Genomic DNA, 5419 nt, shown 5'->3' with positions numbered 1-5419 from the left:
ACAATAACCACGCCTACCTCCCATATAACGGTAATTTTCCGAAATACGAAAACTGCGATATTTTAGTAACTACTGAAGATTATTCACTCAAAATTGATATTTACAATAACCTTTAGACGAAAAATAAGAATATTATAAATTTTTGGAAAATGGGCATAGCCACGCCCACTTATGGATACATGTGTATATCTTGGTAACCGCTGCACCAATGTCTTCCAAACTTGGCACAGTTGTTAGTCTTGCTACAGCATACCGAATGACCGAAAAATTTTAAAATCGGACAATAACCACGCCTACCTCCCATATAACGGTAATTTGGAGAAATACGAATTCTTCGATAAATCAACAAATATTAAAGCTAATTTACTCAAAATTTATGCTTGCAACAATTCTTTGCCAAGAAATACGTTTCTGACAAAATTTTGGAAAATGGGCGTAGCACCGCCCACTTATGATCACATATATGTATCTCGGTAACCGTTCTACCAATTTGTACCAAACTCGGTATGATTATTGTGCTTGCCACATAGAAGCAAAACGTTGAAAATTATTGGAATCAGATTCAAATTACGACCACTTTTCATATAACGGCGAATTTCAGAAATGCTTGAAACTTCAATATTTCGAAATTTAAGGACGCTAATTTACTCAAAACTGATACACACCGGCTTACCATGTAGCGGTACCTGCGCCGGGTATTTAATGTTCGACTCCGCCCGAACTTAGACTTTCTTACTTGTTTTTATTATTTTTTAGAATTTTGCGATGTATATTTTTGAAATGCTGCGTAAAGCGATACTCCCTTATTATACAGTAAGGCGTGTCACAAAAAAAAGTTTAGCCTGTGTCAGTTTTATTTGAACACTTATGTCAAACAGTGGTAATGCCCGTATGATACTACGTTTTTTCTTGTATTTCGAGTGTATTTTACACTGTATTTTGAAAGAAAGAGAAAGTTATATACGAATTCAGTACTTGTACAAAAAAAAGAACAACTGACGAAAAACAAACTAGGTTGTTAAAAACAGTCCGGCCAACTTGTATTTCGTTAGGTTTTTTTGATAGATGGTTGTTTTTCTTACACAGTTGTCTGAATATTGCCAGAGGAGTTATTTCCTTAGCATAAACAAAATGGAAATGCAATTAAATTAAATACGTTATTGTCTTGCCACTTTAATTTAATTTTTTAATGTAACAAAACTGTTGTACGCAAATTTTAATTTCGTTTATTTGAATTTCGTTAAGGATATGTCAAAACTCAGCTGTTTTTCACACAGAATTTGTTCCTCTCTAACGCATTGCCGAATTGTTTTTGTAATTTGACTTTCGTCAGTTTTTTTGTTTATATTTCAAATGAAAAATACAGGAAAAAAACATCGTATCATACGGGCATAATTGCCTATTGCATCGTATTTCTCTTTCGAATCGTATTATCGAGCAGCCTCTTAGATTTTTTTTTTTTGGAAAATATAAACCTTAGATTCCACGTACATATCATACTGCGTATCAAGATAATGCAAAACCGCGTATGTGAGTTAGCATACATTATTTTCTAGAGAATAATGCGGTTTTGTACTTTGAACGACGATATATATGTATGTATCGGTGAATGTATATTTAGGAGACGTTGTTTTCCATAGCTGAATACGCTCGGAGGTTTGCCATAGCCTGACGAGGGGTGACCGCTATTAGAAAACTTTTTCCTATATTGTATACACGATTGAGAGAAATAGAGATTGCGCCAATCGCGGTACCGCTAATCCGCTCTTTGTGATTTTGACAGAATCAGCTGTGTGCGTGACGTCATCTTGGTGCAATTATTGATTGTGAGCACACGAAAAAACCAAATAACAATTTTAATATTTATGCGTTAATATTTCTGCGTGCTTTTAAACAATTATTGAGACATTACAAAGCAAAATGAAGTATGCATTGGCAAAGTGTAATAGTGAAAACAAAAGGAAAGCGTGCGATATAAGTTTTTTTTCGTGGAAAAGTGGAAGCAGTTCTGCCGGCGAGGAGATGCATTAAACACCAAATCGAGCTTTGTGCTATGTGTGTGAGCTATGAGCTTCTACATGGAACTATGTTGGCCTTTCCTTGGTGAATTGTAGTAGGTATATTTCCATGGTGAATGTAGACAGTTGCTGGTTTAGTTTGCTGGCAATGGCATACATACAAAAGCAGTTTCTACAGTAAGGGCCGTTTGCACCATGTCTAGTTAATTCTAACTCCCAGTTAAACATCTTTATCGACGTTATCGACACCCATCATATAACATGTGATCGATAAAGCAGTTAACGTGCTTAACTGAAGGATGTACCTCCAGTTAGCGTTAACTAGACATGGTGCAAACGGCCCTAAATAGATACATGAACTACACTACCTACTTATTTTTGTTAGTACCTGATTCTTTTTAGTGCTGGTATGAGGTAATGCACCAGTGGATAAGGTTGCCAGGCGCTAATTCAAGCGGCATCTTACCACGCTGTTACGTACCTAATACAAAACAGTGCCCAAATTATTATACATTTAAAAGTTCAGCTTATTATGTTTTACTTACATAGAATATTTGTTTCCAAAGAAGCCATACTCATGCATCCTCTCGGAAATGGTACAAAAGTCATCAAATAAAAGCTGTGGAGTCAACTGCTGTGGAGTTCATGGTGGTTGGCTACCGTCCACAAATATGCACTCTGCATGGCTCTTTGCCATGGCGAGTCCAAAAACTCACTTTGCTGCACACCTTCCCTTTGGTCTACATGAAATTGCAAACACTGTTAATACATCCATTTTTTCAAGTGCTAAAAAGCGTACTTAACTAAGGGGCTACATGTCCAAAATTATTCCTACACTGAGGAAAAAAAACAAAGGTAAAAGCTACAATAACGAGGTTGATTCTACAATAAACAGCTATGATAGTCTACCAAAGCTGAAGTATATCAAATCAACTATGGAAATGTAATTCTTACGTGGAAAAATAGTGTTGATATTTTAAGATTGTTTCTTTTCAATTCAAATTGCATTAATGTAGATTTAAAAATGCGTATCTTTCATTCAACTTCGAAAATAAAGTGATTTAAACCTGACTTTGTTTTTGTTTTAACAATGATTATTGTCAATTTAAATACTCCCAATGTTGACCTAAGAATATAGAGTTGTTAATTTAACATTGAAAAGTAGGTGGTTTCACTTTTTTTCAAGGTTGCTTCAAACACGCCTTCAATGTTGGTTTAAATATGTAGCACTCTTTATTTAACATTTAAAAACCCTAAGCTTATAATTTCCACAAGTATAAAAATAAGTTATTTATATATTTTTTTAATTTTCTTTTATTTTAATTTAAAAAACACGTATTTTTTTTTAAATTTCTTATTAAAAAAATTGTTCATACTATAACAAAAATCAAAATTTAGAACAATTCAAAAAATTTTCTTCAAAATTATACATTTTTTAACGGAATTTTTAGTACGCAGTTTTCAGCCCATTCAATTTGATTTGATTTGATTTTTGTGATTTGTTTTCCTCCATATAACGCACGCTTGAATTAATTTTCATGTATATGAAAAAGCTGTTTAGATCATTAACAGATCCAACTACAATTAGGAAAGGTATGCGTATGGACTCAATACGCAAAATAAAACTTTCATGTGCGTCAATGATTGTAATTTTTTAGAGCGTTTTCCCAAATTATTTGTAAACCTTGAAGATGTTTGTAATACCGATCAGTGATCGGACTTCAAAAAAAATTAGTGTGGTAGAATCTGGAAAAAAATGTGGTAGATTTCAAAAAAATGTGGTATATCTCAGGTTTTCGATCAAACTTTTTACAAAAATTAAAAAAATTCTGCACGGTTTTACCCAAATTGCAAACATTTTAATTAGAATCTAAATTTTATTATTTTATTTTAGTATAATAAAGTGCAAAATAGAATTGCGTTGAGTTTTGAAAGATTTCTGCAACCTTGCGGAGTGCAATCAGCTTTTCTTTTTAACCGACTTCCAAAAAAGGAGGAGGTTATCAGTTCGTCGGAATATTTTTTTTTGTTTTTTTTTTTTTTTTATGTATGTTACCGCATAACTTTGGACCACGTCAACCGATTTCGATAATTTTTTTTAGCATCGGAAAGGTAGTGTCTCAGAGGTGGTCCCATACTAATCTGGTTCAGATCCGATCAGTGGATCATGAGATATATATATACAGTATATTTTGCTTTGCTGCCTCTAGCTTAAGTGCACATTTAAGATACCTACCCCAAAATGCGTATCAGGCGCATTTTTTTTAACATCTATAAGGAAACTGCTCCGATAGATGCATTTAGCATACCCGCACATTGGCGATACCTGCCTAAAAAATTCTGCGACTAGTATCAATTATCAAAGAAAGTATTACGTTTACCTGCACTGGCCCTACAATTACCTAATTTTACAACTTGTTATTTATTTTGTTCATCTCGCAGAACAACGAAAATGGCTATACATTTATGTAGTTGTATAGATAATTAGATACTATTCGGTAAAAATTTCGCTTGCAGTAATTTCTACGTGGTAAGTGCTTCACTATTATTTGGTTTCATAGGGATTTGGATACCTTCCTCATTGAAGTAGTAAAGAAAATTCGCTTAAGTGCCTTTTTTCGGTTAAGTGCACAAGTTTTTCGTGCAAAGAAGGATGTGCAGCTAAGCAAAATATACTGTATATATATTTTTTTATATGGGAGTTGAAGTCGGTTTTTTTTTTGCTAAAAATTACTTGTTATAATATCACGATGTAGCGAACAAATATGGCACGTTCCAGAAACCGCTACTTGGGATTTGCCGATTTTGATAATTCTCATAAACAACGCTTTAGAAACTTTATATGCAATGAAATTTGCTAATACTTTCACAAAAATCACCGTTTTTTTACATTTTCGCTATCAATTCTTTTTATAAATCACATATTTTGCAATTTAAAACAATAAAACCACGTTTCCTGTCCAAAAATTGAATATTGAAAAATTACTATTTTACAGTTTATTTTATCCTCCCATTCTGCCTGTTTTTAGTGTTTAGTGTTGGACAATTGTCGAGCAAAACTAAAACTACTCGAAAACACGAATATGTGGTAGATTTCAGACCTTGTGTGTTAGATGTGGTAGGTGCTCAAAAAACTGGCAGATCTACCACAATGTGGTAGAAGTCCGATCACTGATACCGATGTGTAAGAGTAAGTAATCCTGGGAATCTAACAAAAATTTGCATTAGATGAGTCTTTAGCATACGTACGTATTATAAGAATTTTACCTTTATTTGTCAATGATTTTGCCAACGAAAATAACTGCTTACAATTGTCATCATTTATGTTTGTTTCATAAAAGCGCACAGTATTCCTTTTAAAGTGGTCCCACTTAGAGTGCAAAGAATCTTGCTTCAATGGG

Source organism: Rhagoletis pomonella, unplaced genomic scaffold, assembly GCF_013731165.1.
Source record: "Rhagoletis pomonella isolate Grant_MI unplaced genomic scaffold, Rhpom_1.0 Rhpom_scaffold_00009, whole genome shotgun sequence".
Lineage (NCBI taxonomy): Eukaryota > Metazoa > Arthropoda > Insecta > Diptera > Tephritidae > Rhagoletis > Rhagoletis pomonella.
This window is presented reverse-complemented; position numbering follows the sequence as displayed.